Source organism: Phyllobates terribilis, unplaced genomic scaffold (genome assembly GCF_046119375.1).
Source record: "Phyllobates terribilis strain yellow unplaced genomic scaffold, ASM4611937v1 Scaffold_5__5_contigs__length_657084704, whole genome shotgun sequence".
NCBI classification, from domain to species: Eukaryota; Metazoa; Chordata; class Amphibia; order Anura; family Dendrobatidae; genus Phyllobates; species Phyllobates terribilis.
Window position 1 is genome coordinate 654,253,582 of NW_027362765.1, and position 18,181 is coordinate 654,271,762.

Genomic DNA, 18,181 nt, shown 5'->3' on the forward strand with positions numbered 1-18,181 from the left:
CTAGCTCTCCCTTTTTACTTCCTTTTGGATAAACAGACATATTAGGCAAGCATTTTGGAGCTTTCACCTAAATAACTACAGGTGGTGAGATAAGCTGCACAATATAATTGACCTTTCAGTATATTGTTGCACACACACCATCTATTTAGCAAATGCCCTTGTTATCAACAGCAGCCTTTTAAACTCACCTGAGCTAACAGGTATGTGCGCTGGTTACTCTGCTGCGCTTAAAATTTCTTTTTTGGTTTGCTACAATGCCTTTTCTAAAACGTTGTCTCCTTCTGCTGGAACACTGACTTCTTTCATTTAATGCCTGCAGACTACAAAAGAGAACCCAACCCAAAAAGTTTGGTTGATTAGTCTGTGGCATTCTGTTAAACTGTTGCTTATGGCGGTCTCTGTGAGCTTCTCAGCGACATTCAGCCAGCCAGGTATCCTGCCTGCAGTAGATGGAATGTGGCAATGGAACGCTGGCTGCGCGTGTCATAATAGGCTCTGAGCCTTTATATACCTGTGCACAGCAGCAGCCACCTTCAGTCTGCTGCTGGACAGCCAGCAGCAGCAGCAGCAGGAGAGGTATGTAATCAGGAGCCCTCCTGCTAAGGGTAGACAGCTGCTCGTTCCACCCCACCCCCCGCCTTAATTGGTTCTCCTCCCTTCCAACGGTGTTGAGGCGGGTGGGAACAGCAGGGGGTGAAGGTGCTGTGTTTAAAGAGGTGGAGTTATGCAGATCTAAAACGCGTGGATTGCAGCAGCAGCAAGCCGAAAAGTGCAGGCATGTAAGGGATCTAGAGGTTGACAACATGTCTTCTTAACGGGAGTCCAGGAGCTCATCTCCACAAATGGACTTTTCAGGATCCTTGGGTGGCTCCGTAGTTTGAAACCAATTCTGGTTATCGCTTCTCGGCCTTTTGGCTAAGATCAAGTGTAGTATCTGTTCTTATCAGTTTAATATCTGATACGTCCCCTATCTGGGGACCATATATTAAATGGATTTTTAGAACAGGGAGATGGAAAAAGAGCTTGCTCTGTCCACTCCACGCATTGACCTGGTATTGCAGTATCTCCAGGACCGGTGCACCCCTTCTTTAATGCAGTTTCTAAAATCAGAAAGAATTGAATTCAATGTTTTTTGTTCATTTTGCTTGTTTGTCGGATTTTGGGATGGACTCTTTGGCTTTGCTTTTCTTCTCCTCATTGGATTTTTCATGTTCAAAGTTGCAGAAGCCAGATTACAAGCTCATTTTGGTTCAACTTCAGCAACTGTGCATTGCATTGCCATGTAATGTGATGCAATGCTATCTTTCTAGCTCTCCCTTTTTACTTCCTTTTGGATAAACAGACATATTAGGCAAGCATTTTGGAGCTTTCACCTAAATAACTACAGGTGGTGAGATAAGCTGCACAATATAATTGACCTTTCAGTATATTGTTGCACACACACCATCTATTTAGCAAATGCCCTTGTTATCAACAGCAGCCTTTTAAACTCACCTGAGCTAACAGGTATGTGCGCTGGTTACTCTGCTGCGCTTAAAATTTCTTTTTTGGTTTGCTACAATGCCTTTTCTGAAACGTTGTCTCCTTCTGCTGGAACACTGACTTCTTTCATTTAATGCCTGCAGACTATAAAAGAGAACCCAACCCAAAAAGTTTGGTTGATTAGTCTGTGGCATTCTGTTAAACTGTTGCTTATGGCGGTCTCTGTGAGCTTCTCAGCGACATTCAGCCAGCCAGGTATCCTGCCTGCAGTAGATGGAATGTGGCAATGGAACGCTGGCTGCGCGTGTCATAATAGGCTCTGAGCCTTTATATACCTGTGCACAGCAGCAGCCACCTTCAGTCTGCTGCTGGACAGCCAGCAGCAGCAGCAGCAGGAGAGGTATGTAATCAGGAGCCCTCCTGCTAAGGGTAGACAGCTGCTCGTTCCACCCCACCCCCCGCCTTAATTGGTTCTCCTCCCTTCCAACGGTGTTGAGGCGGGTGGGAACAGCAGGGGGTGAAGGTGCTGTGTTTAAAGAGGTGGAGTTATGCAGATCTAAAACGCGTGGATTGCAGCAGCAGCAAGCCGAAAAGTGCAGGCATGTAAGGGATCTAGAGGTTGACAACATGTCTTCTTAACGGGAGTCCAGGAGCTCATCTCCACAAATGGACTTTTCAGGATCCTTGGGTGGCTCCGTAGTTTGAAACCAATTCTGGTTATCGCTTCTCGGCCTTTTGGCTAAGATCAAGTGTAGTATCTGTTCTTTTAAGAACACAAGAGCTACGATCTACACTTGACGAGAGCGATCGAACTCGGAAGGAGAAGAGCTTCGGATCCCAGCTGACATCGGAGAACGAAGGCGGATATCGGTGGGAGGAAGAAGCTCTAAAGAATCCAGAAGAAGACGAAGACTCGGAGAAGAATCGGGCTGTCCTGTGGAATCTTCGAGGAAGAAAATCATCGAGACAAAGACCTTTCGGGGAATTTGTCCAGAACACGACGGGAGAAGAATCTGCATAGCTCCACCCATTCCGGGAAGAGTTCCAGATCCAGCTCCAAGAAGTAACTGCAGGAGGAAAGCCATGGCAAGCGCTGCGAGGAAGGCCGAAAAGAAGAGCCTGGAGCTGGGGACAGCCAGGAGGGCCCAGCCAGGAGCCGATTCTGACCCCAAGGACTCTGCCTCCACGACGGGCCAGCAGAAGGGACCCCAGAAGCCCCGCCACGAAGCTCCAGCCCTGGAGCCATGGATGCGGCAGACGGTGGCCCTGAAGCTGAAGGAAGTGGATGGGAGGGTGCCGGACATGTCCTCGGACGTGTTCTGCCAGAAGATGCTGCTGGATCGAGGCTTCTCCAGGTCGGACACCCTCAGCATCCAGACCTTCTTGACGGGGATCTTCTTCGTCACCTTCGCCACTGTGAACACCTGCAGGAGGTTCTGGGAAATGGTAAGCGCAAAAGGACCGGATAATTCTTTCTCTGCCTTTACAGGTAGCTGCCCTATCCAGAGGGATGAAAAGAGGATCACGGTCTCCATGCGCAACCCGCACACCCCAGGCCAAGACATCTGTACCTTCCTGAGACGCTTCTGTTTGGTTGTGAAGGAACCCTCTCACATCCTGAATGGACTCGGCTTCTGGACAGGTAAGTGGTCAGTGACCGTTAGACTTCACAGGGACCTGGCGTACTCAGACGGACTTCGGCACCTGCCCCCGACATTCTCCCTGGGCAACTCCTACGGCCTCATCTATTACCCGGACATGCCGCGGAACTGCAGGAGATGCGGCAAGAACGGCCACGAGATGAAGGACTGCAAGGAGGATGCCTGCAGGATTTGTCGAGTGACGGGACACAGCTCGAAGGACTGCCCGAAGAAGACGTCCTGCAACCTGTGTGGGCTGGCGGCTCATCTGTACAAGGATTGCCCCAGGCGTGAGAGATCCTGGGCATCGGTGGTTGCGACGACCCCAGCTACGGAGGACAAGGCCCCGACGACCAGGCCTGTGAAGGTCAAGGACGCGACGACCAAGGCCCCAGCGGCCAAGGCCGAGACGACCAAGGCCAAAGCGGTCAAGGAGTCGGTGGCCAAAGCCCCAGCGACGGTCCCAGCAGCTCCGAAGCAGAAGAAAAAGTCAAAGGAGGGTAAGAGTTCTGTCACCCCTCTCTCGATCCCTCCCCCTGCCACCCCCGTCCAATCCCCCCCCACCCCGGCCACCCCTGCTGAGGATTCCACTTCCTCTTCCTCCTTCCCCTACTCCTCAGCAGGTGTCCTTTCCCCTGCCCCGGCAGCCACTCTCCCTCCCCAGACCATGGTAGCGGTGGAATTAACCTTTCCTCCACCCGCCGCTATCTATTCCGAGGAGGATTTTCCCCTTCTTGTCTCCCCAGTTCCAACCCGGGGAAAGAGGAAGGTGGAGGACAGCCCTGCTACTGAATCCTCCAAAAAGAAGATTCTGGATTTCGTAGGCGAAAAGGAGGATACCCTCCCTGAGCCAGAAGAGATGGAGCACATGGTTGAGACCCTGGTGGCCAAGCCAGAAGAGGAGGAACTGGTGGTCGCCGAGATCGAGGCCGCGCTGCTTGACCAGATGGAGGAAGAGGGCCTGCTGGTGATCCCGTCACCAGCAGTCAACACCGACGAGGGACCACCCGACCGGAGTGGTAACTAAGGTGTATTGCCTGCGCTAACTTTTTCTTTTTTCCCTACATGATGGCTAATATTAACTTATTTTCCATTAATGTCAGGAGCATCAAGGACAAGTTCAGACGTCAGACTATTTATGCCTTCCTTACTTCCCAGTTGTGTGATGTTTATATGTTGCAGGAATGTTCCCTTCCCTCCTCTAGGTCCTTCAAACATCTGGCCAGGGAGTGGTCCCACGGTCCATCCTACTGGTCCGGTGGGGGTGACTGCAAGTCTGCGGGGGTCGCAATTCTGATCAGGGGGGGCGCATTCACGCTTGAGTCCGTCCAGGAGCTCATCTGCGGCAGGGCTCTTGTTGTAGATGGCAACTGGGCGGGAGAACCTGTCAGGTTCATCAACGTGTATGCGTCCCCACTGAAGAATGAGCGTTTGGAGCTTTTCCAGACCCTGCGGCTTCAGCTTGCCACCACCAGGACCTTAGTGATGGCCGGGGATTTCAACTGCCCCATCGAGGAGGACGGTCGTAGTTCTGGCACATCTGCCAAGTTGGACATCACGTCCAAGCTGCTCATCGAGATGGTAACCGAGGCCTCTCTTCAGGACGTGGTGGGCTCCATGGGGAGAGGCTCCACGAACTATTCGTGGAGCCGACCCGATGGCTCACTCCGCTCCAGGATTGACTTTGTGTTCACCTCTCGGGCAGTCAGGCAGAGTAGGCACTCGATGGTCTCCTGCTTCTTCTCCGACCACAGAGCCATTCACTTACAAGGTGTCCTCGGCGACGGTTTTCCGTCCGGCCCCGGCTCCTGGAAGCTGAATTGTGCTCTGCTGGCTCAGGATGAAGTCGTGGAGGAGCTGAGAGCAGCCTACGCAATGTGGCAGTCCTACAAGGGTAGCTTCCAAACAGTCTCTGATTGGTGGGAATATGTTAAACTTGAGTTTCGCTGTTTCTTTCAGGCCAAGGGTCGACAACAGGCGTGTGAGAAGAGGAGGGACTTCAGAGGGCTGCAGCGCGAGCTGCGGTCGCTGCAGGACCTTCTTCACTGCGGCTGGGACGTGAGGGAGGAGCTGGAGGAGACCAAGAAGAGCCTGAAAAGGCACTTTGAGGAGGAGTCCAAGCGAATCATCTTCCGTTCCAAAGTGGAGAATCTGGAGAAGGGTGAGAAATGTAACTCATTCTTTTTCAGGAAACTTCATGCCGGTCACACGCCCCTGAACGAGCTGCGAGACGAGAGCGGAAACATGAGACGTGGGAAGGAGGACGTGATGAGGGTCGTCAGCGACTTCTACAGCGAACTCTACTCCCACAAGACTACCGACCCCGACGCTGCTGATAAGTTCCTGTCAGGTATCACTAACCATCTTGATCCTGCAGGCACGGCAGCCTTGGACAAACCTCTGATGGTGGGCGAATTGCTCTCTGCCGCTAAATCCTTTAGGACCGGCAGGACCCCGGGCAGTGATGGTCTTCCAGCGGAGCTCTATGTAGCGCTGGGAGACCTCATCTGTCCGGACCTGTTGGACCTGTACGAGGAGATGGTGGTGGAGGGTAGAATGCCTCCATCTTTGAGGGAAGGAATGGTCACGATCCTGTACAAGCGGAAGGGAGAGAGGTGCGACCTGAGGAATTGGCGTCCCATCACTCTGCTCAACGTGGACTACAAGATCCTGGCCAAGACGATGGCGACACGACTTAAGACGGTCATCGGACGGATCATCCACCCGGACCAGACCTGCGGCATCCCTGGACGTCGCATCGCAGACAGCCTCGCTCTCGTGCGGGACACGGTCGAGTACATCAAGGTCCGCCGCGCACACGCGGCCCTGGTCTCCTTGGATCAGGAGAAGGCCTTCGACCGGGTTTCCCACGAGTTCATGGGCCGAGCTCTGCACCGGTTAGGTTTGGGTAACATGTTTTGTTCGTATGTCCGTCTGATGTATTTTGATATCCACAGCTCGGTGTTGGTGAACGGCTGGAAGACTGACCCCTTCCCTGTCCTCTCTGGGGTCAGACAAGGCTGCCCTCTATCACCTCTTCTTTTTGTTTGTGTTATAGAACTCTTCGCAGAGGCTATCCGGCAGAATGGAGAGATCAGAGGGATCACCGCACCGGGTCTGGGACGACACGAGGTCAAGTGCTCGCTCTACATGGACGACGTCACCGTCTTCTGCGCTGATCGTGGTTCAGTCGACGCCCTCGTCCAGACGTGTGAGAGGTTCGGCCGGGCTTCAGGGGCCAAAGTCAACTGCAGGAAGTCGGAAGCCATGCTCTTCGGGGATTGGCAGCCGGCCTCCTCCGCCCCCTTCCCCTTCAACATTCAACCGGATTTCCTCAAGGTGCTGGGAGTCTGGTTCGGGAAGGAAGGAGCGGCCCTCAAGTCCTGGCAAGAACGCTTGGCCAAGGTGAAGCAACGGATCGGACTCTGGAGCATCAGACACCTCACTTGTGAGGGTAAGGCACTCGTCCTTCGTAATGAGGTCCTGCCCGTCTTGCAGTACACGGCGCAGGCCTGGCCCCCACACGTCACTGTGTGCAGGGCCATTACCAGGACAGTGTTTCACTTTGTCTGGGGATCCAAGATGGACAGAGTCAGGCGGGCCGTCATGTACAAGGAGCCTCGCAAGGGTGGGAAGGGCGTTCCAGATATCCCCACCCTCCTGCGATCCTCTTTTGTGTGTGATTGTGTCCGCCGGACTTTGCAAGTCAAGAATGGCTCCGCGGGCAGGTCCATGTCTCGCTTCTTCCTGCTTCCTCTTTGGAGGCGACTCGGCTGGTACAAGTGGGACAGCTCCTTCCCCTACAACTGGACGACGCCATGGTTCTACGGAGACGTTGTTCGATTTGTGGGGGAGCATCAACTGGAGGGACTCAAGCCCGACTTGTGGAAGCCCAAAACTATCCACAAGCTAATCAGAGCCAAGGATGACGTGGAGAACATCACAGGACTTCACCAGGACACGCTGGAGACTGTGTGGACAAATGTGTCGTCTGACAGGCTGACCAACGGGCACAAGGACTTGTCGTGGATGGCGATTCAGGGCGGACTGCCCGTCCGGTCATTCATGCATGCCCGGAACCTGTGCAAGACCCGGTACTGCCCAAGGTGCCCCTTCGTGGAGGAAACATCTTTGCACACTTTTTGGGACTGCGGATTTGCACAGCGCCTATTGACTGCACTTGAGGACGACCTGAGGAACTCTGTCCCCAGGGCGAGCCTATCGCACCATTCTGTGCTTTACGGACTCTTCCCTGGGGTTCATACCGTCGGAGCCATCCAGGAGGCTTGGCGCCTTATGAACTGCTTCAAGGATGCCGTTTGGGTCGCCAGGAACCGGCTCATCTTGAGGAGGGAGAGGATGTCCATCCAGGACTGCCGCAGGCTGATCCACAGCCTGCTCAGAGACTATTCCATCATGGACGGTCCGGAGGACGAGGACGAGGACTAAACCCCTCCTCCCCCTCTCCCCTTATGTGTCTTGTCTTTCAATAAAGCTTCGGGCCTGTGATTTTCCCCTCCCCATCCCCTTTTTCCCAATCCCCATCCCTTATCACGGTTCGTCGTACTGTATTGATTGACATGCTTTTTCTTTCAGATTGAGTGTTTTGTGTAGCATAGGGGTGTGATGTGTCTAGTTTGTGCGTCGTATCCTCATGCTATGTAAATATGATGTAGAATTCTGTGTGTACTGGGCTGCGGCACTGTACACTGTCTGTTAACTTATTTTTTGTGCTAATAAAAGATATATTCTATCAAAAAAATCTGTTCTTATCAGTTTAATATCTGATACGTCCCCTATCTGGGGACCATATATTAAATGGATTTTTAGAACAGGGAGATGGAAAAAGAGCTTGCTCTGTCCACTCCACGCATTGACCTGGTATTGCAGTATCTCCAGGACCGGTGCACCCCTTCTTTAATGCAGTTTCTAAAATCAGAAAGAATTGAATTCAATGTTTTTTGTTCATTTTGCTTGTTTGTCGGATTTTGGGATGGACTCTTTGGCTTTGCTTTTCTTCTCCTCATTGGATTTTTCATGTTCAAAGTTGCAGAAGCCAGATTACAAGCTCATTTTGGTTCAACTTCAGCAACTGTGCATTGCATTGCCATGTAATGTGATGCAATGCTATCTTTCTAGCTCTCCCTTTTTACTTCCTTTTGGATAAACAGACATATTAGGCAAGCATTTTGGAGCTTTCACCTAAATAACTACAGGTGGTGAGATAAGCTGCACAATATAATTGACCTTTCAGTATATTGTTGCACACACACCATCTATTTAGCAAATGCCCTTGTTATCAACAGCAGCCTTTTAAACTCACCTGAGCTAACAGGTATGTGCGCTGGTTACTCTGCTGCGCTTAAAATTTCTTTTTTGGTTTGCTACAATGCCTTTTCTGAAACGTTGTCTCCTTCTGCTGGAACACTGACTTCTTTCATTTAATGCCTGCAGACTACAAAAGAGAACCCAACCCAAAAAGTTTGGTTGATTAGTCTGTGGCATTCTGTTAAACTGTTGCTTATGGCGGTCTCTGTGAGCTTCTCAGCGACATTCAGCCAGCCAGGTATCCTGCCTGCAGTAGATGGAATGTGGCAATGGAACGCTGGCTGCGCGTGTCATAATAGGCTCTGAGCCTTTATATACCTGTGCACAGCAGCAGCCACCTTCAGTCTGCTGCTGGACAGCCAGCAGCAGCAGCAGCAGGAGAGGTATGTAATCAGGAGCCCTCCTGCTAAGGGTAGACAGCTGCTCGTTCCACCCCACCCCCCGCCTTAATTGGTTCTCCTCCCTTCCAACGGTGTTGAGGCGGGTGGGAACAGCAGGGGGTGAAGGTGCTGTGTTTAAAGAGGTGGAGTTATGCAGATCTAAAACGCGTGGATTGCAGCAGCAGCAAGCCGAAAAGTGCAGGCATGTAAGGGATCTAGAGGTTGACAACATGTCTTCTTAACGGGTGTCCAGGAGCTCATCTCCACAAATGGACTTTTCAGGATCCTTGGGTGGCTCCGTAGTTTGAAACCAATTCTGGTTATCGCTTCTCGGCCTTTTGGCTAAGATCAGGTGCAGTGATCTACCAGTTGCTGCCTTGGCCTTGGCTAGGAGGTGCCCAGGGTACCCGGCTCCTTGGCCTGGGGGGATCGCTTTGTCTAACGGCAGGGCTTCACCCTACTGCTGCTATTGGGGAGTCGGATTAGTCCCTGGGCAACGAGAGGCGATCATCGTGTCACCACACATAGCTGTGGGGGGCAGTTCTTTTGGAGGAAGAAGATGGAGTTGACGAGGAAGAGGAACTGTTTACGGTTCTATGTGAAGACGGAGTTGGAGGATTTTTCGTTGGAGGAGAATCAGATCTTGGATATTCTGTTCAAGTATGGGACGATCATTGAAGAGGACATTTTTTGTATGCAAGAAATCAAGTTTAAAAAGGTATTTGACGTAACACTGAAGTCTGAAGAAAAGTGTATTTGTCTTCTCAAGAATTGGGAAGGAAAAGAAATTGGAGTTAATGCTCTTTTTGCTGGAAGGCCGAAAAAGGTGGTTATCTGTATGGATGACCCCTTTGTAGAGATGGAGGAAGTGATGGAGTTTTTGAAGCCATGGAGTATTTTGGTAAAATTCCAGAAGGACTACTTAAATAAAGTGGGAGTCTGGAATGGGAAGAGAAGTTTCCTAGTTTGGGAAAATGGACAAAATGAACTAAGTTTAGGAAGGATTGTTATAAATGGTAAATGTGGATTCAGTTATGTGGAAAATGGTAAAAGAAGAATTGATAATGGGGAACCTGGATTTTGTTATGAGGAAGGTGGGAAAAAAGAGGAGAAAGGGAAAAAGATATTTGAAGAATCGTTTGAAGATTGTAAAGAGAAAGAAGACAAAGATATACAAGTAGTTGAAAATAAGAAGGAGTTTGTGGGAGAGAAGCAGGAGTTCTCAGGAGTTGGGGACTCTATGTTTTGCAGACTGGAGAGAGTACCTAGAAGTAAAGACGTTAAGGAAAAAAGGAAGGTGGATGATAAGGGAAAAGAGAAAGTAATGCAGGATTGTGTTGATACCAGTGCTGAAGCTGAAGAAGATGAAAAGATTTTGCTGCAAGGTTTTGACTGGAAATTGTTGGACATGTCATGGAGGAAGAAGAAACGTGGAAGAAGAAAAATGTTGAGTTGATGTTTTTGTTGGAAGTTTTTTGTTGTTGATGTAAGGATATGTTATGTTATGTTTTATTTATTAATTATCATTAAATTTTCTTAAAAAAAACAAAAAGTTGAATTCGGATGATGAAGGCGTAGGCGACATTTTTTTGGTTATCCATGCAAATGGAATTTAATTTATGTCGCGTCTTCTGACGCATTCAATTAAAAAAAAAATCTGTTCTTATCAGTTTAATATCTGATACGTCCCCTATCTGGGGACCATATATTAAATGGATTTTTAGAACAGGGAGATGGAAAAAGAGCTTGCTCTGTCCACTCCACGCATTGACCTGGTATTGCAGTATCTCCAGGACCGGTGCACCCCTTCTTTAATGCAGTTTCTAAAATCAGAAAGAATTGAATTCAATGTTTTTTGTTCATTTTGCTTGTTTGTCGGATTTTGGGATGGACTCTTTGGCTTTGCTTTTCTTCTCCTCATTGGATTTTTCATGTTCAAAGTTGCAGAAGCCAGATTACAAGCTCATTTTGGTTCAACTTCAGCAACTGTGCATTGCATTGCCATGTAATGTGATGCAATGCTATCTTTCTAGCTCTCCCTTTTTACTTCCTTTTGGATAAACAGACATATTAGGCAAGCATTTTGGAGCTTTCACCTAAATAACTACAGGTGGTGAGATAAGCTGCACAATATAATTGACCTTTCAGTATATTGTTGCACACACACCATCTATTTAGCAAATGCCCTTGTTATCAACAGCAGCCTTTTAAACTCACCTGAGCTAACAGGTATGTGCGCTGGTTACTCTGCTGCGCTTAAAATTTCTTTTTTGGTTTGCTACAATGCCTTTTCTGAAACATTGTCTCCTTCTGCTGGAACACTGACTTCTTTCATTTAATGCCTGCAGACTATAAAAGAGAACCCAACCCAAAAAGTTTGGTTGATTAGTCTGTGGCATTCTGTTAAACTGTTGCTTATGGCGGTCTCTGTGAGCTTCTCAGCGACATTTAGCCAGCCAGGTATCCTGCCTGCAGTAGATGGAATGTGGCAATGGAACGCTGGCTGCGCGTGTCATAATAGGCTCTGAGCCTTTATATACCTGTGCACAGCAGCAGCCACCTTCAGTCTGCTGCTGGACAGCCAGCAGCAGCAGCAGCAGGAGAGGTATGTAATCAGGAGCCCTCCTGCTAAGGGTAGACAGCTGCTCGTTCCACCCCACCCCCCGCCTTAATTGGTTCTCCTCCCTTCCAACGGTGTTGAGGCGGGTGGGAACAGCAGGGGGTGAAGGTGCTGTGTTTAAAGAGGTGGAGTTATGCAGATCTAAAACGCGTGGATTGCAGCAGCAGCAAGCCGAAAAGTGCAGGCATGTAAGGGATCTAGAGGTTGACAACATGTCTTCTTAACGGGAGTCCAGGAGCTCATCTCCACAAATGGACTTTTCAGGATCCTTGGGTGGCTCCGTAGTTTGAAACCAATTCTGGTTATCGCTTCTCGGCCTTTTGGCTAAGATCAAGTGTAGTATCTGTTCTTATCAGTTTAATATCTGATACGTCCCCTATCTGGGGACCATATATTAAATGGATTTTTAGAACAGGGAGATGGAAAAAGAGCTTGCTCTGTCCACTCCACGCATTGACCTGGTATTGCAGTATCTCCAGGACCGGTGCACCCCTTCTTTAATGCAGTTTCTAAAATCAGAAAGAATTGAATTCAATGTTTTTTGTTCATTTTGCTTGTTTGTCGGATTTTGGGATGGACTCTTTGGCTTTGCTTTTCTTCTCCTCATTGGATTTTTCATGTTCAAAGTTGCAGAAGCCAGATTACAAGCTCATTTTGGTTCAACTTCAGCAACTGTGCATTGCATTGCCATGTAATGTGATGCAATGCTATCTTTCTAGCTCTCCCTTTTTACTTCCTTTTGGATAAACAGACATATTAGGCAAGCATTTTGGAGCTTTCACCTAAATAACTACAGGTGGTGAGATAAGCTGCACAATATAATTGACCTTTCAGTATATTGTTGCACACACACCATCTATTTAGCAAATGCCCTTGTTATCAACAGCAGCCTTTTAAACTCACCTGAGCTAACAGGTATGTGCGCTGGTTACTCTGCTGCGCTTAAAATTTCTTTTTTGGTTTGCTACAATGCCTTTTCTGAAACGTTGTCTCCTTCTGCTGGAACACTGACTTCTTTCATTTAATGCCTGCAGACTATAAAAGAGAACCCAACCCAAAAAGTTTGGTTGATTAGTCTGTGGCATTCTGTTAAACTGTTGCTTATGGCGGTCTCTGTGAGCTTCTCAGCGACATTCAGCCAGCCAGGTATCCTGCCTGCAGTAGATGGAATGTGGCAATGGAACGCTGGCTGCGCGTGTCATAATAGGCTCTGAGCCTTTATATACCTGTGCACAGCAGCAGCCACCTTCAGTCTGCTGCTGGACAGCCAGCAGCAGCAGCAGCAGGAGAGGTATGTAATCAGGAGCCCTCCTGCTAAGGGTAGACAGCTGCTCGTTCCACCCCACCCCCCGCCTTAATTGGTTCTCCTCCCTTCCAACGGTGTTGAGGCGGGTGGGAACAGCAGGGGGTGAAGGTGCTGTGTTTAAAGAGGTGGAGTTATGCAGATCTAAAACGCGTGGATTGCAGCAGCAGCAAGCCGAAAAGTGCAAGCATGTAAGGGATCTAGAGGTTGACAACATGTCTTCTTAACGGGAGTCCAGGAGCTCATCTCCACAAATGGACTTTTCAGGATCCTTGGGTGGCTCCGTAGTTTGAAACCAATTCTGGTTATCGCTTCTCGGCCTTTTGGCTAAGATCAAGTGTAGTATCTGTTCTTATCAGTTTAATATCTGATACGTCCCCTATCTGGGGACCATATATTAAATGGATTTTTAGAACAGGGAGATGGAAAAAGAGCTTGCTCTGTTCACTCCACGCATTGACCTGGTATTGCAGTATCTCCAGGACCGGTGCACCCCTTCTTTAATGCAGTTTCTAAAATCAGAAAGAATTGAATTCAATGTTTTTTGTTCATTTTGCTTGTTTGTCGGATTTTGGGATGGACTCTTTGGCTTTGCTTTTCTTCTCCTCATTGGATTTTTCATGTTCAAAGTTGCAGAAGCCAGATTACAAGCTCATTTTGGTTCAACTTCAGCAACTGTGCATTGCATTGCCATGTAATGTGATGCAATGCTATCTTTCTAGCTCTCCCTTTTTACTTCCTTTTGGATAAACAGACATATTAGGCAAGCATTTTGGAGCTTTCACCTAAATAACTACAGGTGGTGAGATAAGCTGCACAATATAATTGACCTTTCAGTATATTGTTGCACACACACCATCTATTTAGCAAATGCCCTTGTTATCAACAGCAGCCTTTTAAACTCACCTGAGCTAACAGGTATGTGCGCTGGTTACTCTGCTGCGCTTAAAATTTCTTTTTTGGTTTGCTACAATGCCTTTTCTGAAACATTGTCTCCTTCTGCTGGAACACTGACTTCTTTCATTTAATGCCTGCAGACTATAAAAGAGAACCCAACCCAAAAAGTTTGGTTGATTAGTCTGTGGCATTCTGTTAAACTGTTGCTTATGGCGGTCTCTGTGAGCTTCTCAGCGACATTCAGCCAGCCAGGTATCCTGCCTGCAGTAGATGGAATGTGGCAATGGAACGCTGGCTGCGCGTGTCATAATAGGCTCTGAGCCTTTATATACCTGTGCACAGCAGCAGCCACCTTCAGTCTGCTGCTGGACAGCCAGCAGCAGCAGCAGCAGGAGAGGTATGTAATCAGGAGCCCTCCTGCTAAGGGTAGACAGCTGCTCGTTCCACCCCACCCCCCGCCTTAATTGGTTCTCCTCCCTTCCAACGGTGTTGAGGCGGGTGGGAACAGCAGGGGGTGAAGGTGCTGTGTTTAAAGAGGTGGAGTTATGCAGATCTAAAACGCGTGGATTGCAGCAGCAGCAAGCCGAAAAGTGCAGGCATGTAAGGGATCTAGAGGTTGACAACATGTCTTCTTAACGGGAGTCCAGGAGCTCATCTCCACAAATGGACTTTTCAGGATCCTTGGGTGGCTCCGTAGTTTGAAACCAATTCTGGTTATCGCTTCTCGGCCTTTTGGCTAAGATCAAGTGTAGTATCTGTTCTTATCAGTTTAATATCTGATACGTCCCCTATCTGGGGACCATATATTAAATGGATTTTTAGAACAGGGAGATGGAAAAAGAGCTTGCTCTGTCCACTCCACGCATTGACCTGGTATTGCAGTATCTCCAGGACCGGTGCACCCCTTCTTTAATGCAGTTTCTAAAATCAGAAAGAATTGAATTCAATGTTTTTTGTTCATTTTGCTTGTTTGTCGGATTTTGGGATGGACTCTTTGGCTTTGCTTTTCTTCTCCTCATTGGATTTTTCATGTTCAAAGTTGCAGAAGCCAGATTACAAGCTCATTTTGGTTCAACTTCAGCAACTGTGCATTGCATTGCCATGTAATGTGATGCAATGCTATCTTTCTAGCTCTCCCTTTTTACTTCCTTTTGGATAAACAGACATATTAGGCAAGCATTTTGGAGCTTTCACCTAAATAACTACAGGTGGTGAGATAAGCTGCACAATATAATTGACCTTTCAGTATATTGTTGCACACACACCATCTATTTAGCAAATGCCCTTGTTATCAACAGCAGCCTTTTAAACTCACCTGAGCTAACAGGTATGTGCGCTGGTTACTCTGCTGCGCTTAAAATTTCTTTTTTGGTTTGCTACAATGCCTTTTCTGAAACGTTGTCTCCTTCTGCTGGAACACTGACTTCTTTCATTTAATGCCTGCAGACTATAAAAGAGAACCCAACCCAAAAAGTTTGGTTGATTAGTCTGTGGCATTCTGTTAAACTGTTGCTTATGGCGGTCTCTGTGAGCTTCTCAGCGACATTCAGCCAGCCAGGTATCCTGCCTGCAGTAGATGGAATGTGGCAATGGAACGCTGGCTGCGCGTGTCATAATAGGCTCTGAGCCTTTATATACCTGTGCACAGCAGCAGCCACCTTCAGTCTGCTGCTGGACAGCCAGCAGCAGCAGCAGCAGGAGAGGTATGTAATCAGGAGCCCTCCTGCTAAGGGTAGACAGCTGCTCGTTCCACCCCACCCCCCGCCTTAATTGGTTCTCCTCCCTTCCAACGGTGTTGAGGCGGGTGGGAACAGCAGGGGGTGAAGGTGCTGTGTTTAAAGAGGTGGAGTTATGCAGATCTAAAACGCGTGGATTGCAGCAGCAGCAAGCCGAAAAGTGCAAGCATGTAAGGGATCTAGAGGTTGACAACATGTCTTCTTAACGGGAGTCCAGGAGCTCATCTCCACAAATGGACTTTTCAGGATCCTTGGGTGGCTCCGTAGTTTGAAACCAATTCTGTTTATCGCTTCTCGGCCTTTTGGCTAAGATCAAGTGTAGTATCTGTTCTTATCAGTTTAATATCTGATACGTCCCCTATCTGGGGACCATATATTAAATGGATTTTTAGAACAGGGAGATGGAAAAAGAGCTTGCTCTGTTCACTCCACGCATTGACCTGGTATTGCAGTATCTCCAGGACCGGTGCACCCCTTCTTTAATGCAGTTTCTAAAATCAGAAAGAATTGAATTCAATGTTTTTTGTTCATTTTGCTTGTTTGTCGGATTTTGGGATGGACTCTTTGGCTTTGCTTTTCTTCTCCTCATTGGATTTTTCATGTTCAAAGTTGCAGAAGCCAGATTACAAGCTCATTTTGGTTCAACTTCAGCAACTGTGCATTGCATTGCCATGTAATGTGATGCAATGCTATCTTTCTAGCTCTCCCTTTTTACTTCCTTTTGGATAAACAGACATATTAGGCAAGCATTTTGGAGCTTTCACCTAAATAACTACAGGTGGTGAGATAAGCTGCACAATATAATTGACCTTTCAGTATATTGTTGCACACACACCATCTATTTAGCAAATGCCCTTGTTATCAACAGCAGCCTTTTAAACTCACCTGAGCTAACAGGTATGTGCGCTGGTTACTCTGCTGCGCTTAAAATTTCTTTTTTGGTTTGCTACAATGCCTTTTCTGAAACGTTGTCTCCTTCTGCTGGAACACTGACTTCTTTCATTTAATGCCTGCAGACTATAAAAGAGAACCCAACCCAAAAAGTTTGGTTGATTAGTCTGTGGCATTCTGTTAAACTGTTGCTTATGGCGGTCTCTGTGAGCTTCTCAGCGACATTCAGCCAGCCAGGTATCCTGCCTGCAGTAGATGGAATGTGGCAATGGAACGCTGGCTGCGCGTGTCATAATAGGCTCTGAGCCTTTATATACCTGTGCACAGCAGCAGCCACCTTCAGTCTGCTGCTGGACAGCCAGCAGCAGCAGCAGCAGGAGAGGTATGTAATCAGGAGCCCTCCTGCTAAGGGTAGACAGCTGCTCGTTCCACCCCACCCCCCGCCTTAATTGGTTCTCCTCCCTTCCAACGGTGTTGAGGCGGGTGGGAACAGCAGGGGGTGAAGGTGCTGTGTTTAAAGAGGTGGAGTTATGCAGATCTAAAACGCGTGGATTGCAGCAGCAGCAAGCCGAAAAGTGCAGGCATGTAAGGGATCTAGAGGTTGACAACATGTCTTCTTAACGGGAGTCCAGGAGCTCATCTCCACAAATGGACTTTTCAGGATCCTTGGGTGGCTCCGTAGTTTGAAACCAATTCTGGTTATCGCTTCTCGGCCTTTTGGCTAAGATCAAGTGTAGTATCTGTTCTTATCAGTTTAATATCTGATACGTCCCCTATCTGGGGACCATATATTAAATGGATTTTTAGAACAGGGAGATGGAAAAAGAGCTTGCTCTGTCCACTCCACGCATTGACCTGGTATTGCAGTATCTCCAGGACCGGTGCACCCCTTCTTTAATGCAGTTTCTAAAATCAGAAAGAATTGAATTCAATGTTTTTTGTTCATTTTGCTTGTTTGTCGGATTTTGGGATGGACTCTTTGGCTTTGCTTTTCTTCTTCTCATTGGATTTTTCATGTTCAAAGTTGCAGAAGCCAGATTACAAGCTCATTTTGGTTCAACTTCAGCAACTGTGCATTGCATTGCCATGTAATGTGATGCAATGCTATCTTTCTAGCTCTCCCTTTTTACTTCCTTTTGGATAAACAGACATATTAGGCAAGCATTTTGGAGCTTTCACCTAAATAACTACAGGTGGTGAGATAAGCTGCACAATATAATTGACCTTTCAGTATATTGTTGCACACACACCATCTATTTAGCAAATGCCCTTGTTATCAACAGCAGCCTTTTAAACTCACCTGAGCTAACAGGTATGTGCGCTGGTTACTCTGCTGCGCTTAAAATTTCTTTTTTGGTTTGCTACAATGCCTTTTCTGAAACGTTGTCTCCTTCTGCTGGAACACTGACTTCTTTCATTTAATGCCTGCAGACTATAAAAGAGAACCCAACCCAAAAAGTTTGGTTGATTAGTCTGTGGCATTCTGTTAAACTGTTGCTTATGGCGGTCTCTGTGAGCTTCTCAGCGACATTCAGCCAGCCAGGTATCCTGCCTGCAGTAGATGGAATGTGGCAATGGAACGCTGGCTGCGCGTGTCATAATAGGCTCTGAGCCTTTATATACCTGTGCACAGCAGCAGCCACCTTCAGTCTTCTGCTGGACAGCCAGCAGCAGCAGCAGCAGGAGAGGTATGTAATCAGGAGCCCTCCTGCTAAGGGTAGACAGCTGCTCGTTCCACCCCACCCCCCGCCTTAATTGGTTCTCCTCCCTTCCAACGGTGTTGAGGCGGGTGGGAACAGCAGGGGGTGAAGGTGCTGTGTTTAAAGAGGTGGAGTTATGCAGATCTAAAACGCGTGGATTGCAGCAGCAGCAAGCCGAAAAGTGCAGGCATGTAAGGGATCTAG

The 18,181-nt window shown here is 48.1% G+C and overlaps 7 non-coding genes and 2 pseudogenes across 7 annotated transcripts; all 9 read left to right on the plus strand.

Moving 5' to 3' along the window:
- The first annotated feature begins 895 nt into the window (after positions 1-895).
- LOC141275482 (U2 spliceosomal RNA) lies at positions 896-1,086 on the plus strand. Its single transcript, XR_012323720.1, has one exon. It is a non-coding gene; the product is annotated as a U2 spliceosomal RNA (small nuclear RNA).
- Positions 1,087-2,201: 1,115 nt separating this feature from the next.
- Positions 2,202-2,279, plus strand: LOC141151047 (U2 spliceosomal RNA; annotated as a pseudogene).
- Positions 2,280-7,865: 5,586 nt separating this feature from the next.
- LOC141150296 (U2 spliceosomal RNA) lies at positions 7,866-8,037 on the plus strand (annotated as a pseudogene).
- Positions 8,038-10,445: 2,408 nt separating this feature from the next.
- On the plus strand, positions 10,446-10,639 carry LOC141150336 (U2 spliceosomal RNA). Its single transcript, XR_012246576.1, has one exon. It is a non-coding gene; the product is annotated as a U2 spliceosomal RNA (small nuclear RNA).
- A 1,115-nt stretch (positions 10,640-11,754) lies between these two features.
- Positions 11,755-11,945, plus strand: LOC141275483 (U2 spliceosomal RNA). Its single transcript, XR_012323721.1, has one exon. It is a non-coding gene; the product is annotated as a U2 spliceosomal RNA (small nuclear RNA).
- Positions 11,946-13,060: 1,115 nt separating this feature from the next.
- LOC141149584 (U2 spliceosomal RNA) lies at positions 13,061-13,251 on the plus strand. The gene has a single exon (XR_012245876.1). It is a non-coding gene; the product is annotated as a U2 spliceosomal RNA (small nuclear RNA).
- Positions 13,252-14,366: 1,115 nt separating this feature from the next.
- LOC141275484 (U2 spliceosomal RNA) lies at positions 14,367-14,557 on the plus strand. The gene has a single exon (XR_012323722.1). It is a non-coding gene; the product is annotated as a U2 spliceosomal RNA (small nuclear RNA).
- Positions 14,558-15,672: 1,115 nt separating this feature from the next.
- LOC141149585 (U2 spliceosomal RNA) lies at positions 15,673-15,863 on the plus strand. Its single transcript, XR_012245877.1, has one exon. It is a non-coding gene; the product is annotated as a U2 spliceosomal RNA (small nuclear RNA).
- A 1,115-nt stretch (positions 15,864-16,978) lies between these two features.
- LOC141275486 (U2 spliceosomal RNA) lies at positions 16,979-17,169 on the plus strand. Its single transcript, XR_012323724.1, has one exon. It is a non-coding gene; the product is annotated as a U2 spliceosomal RNA (small nuclear RNA).
- The last annotated feature ends 1,012 nt before the right edge of the window (positions 17,170-18,181 follow it).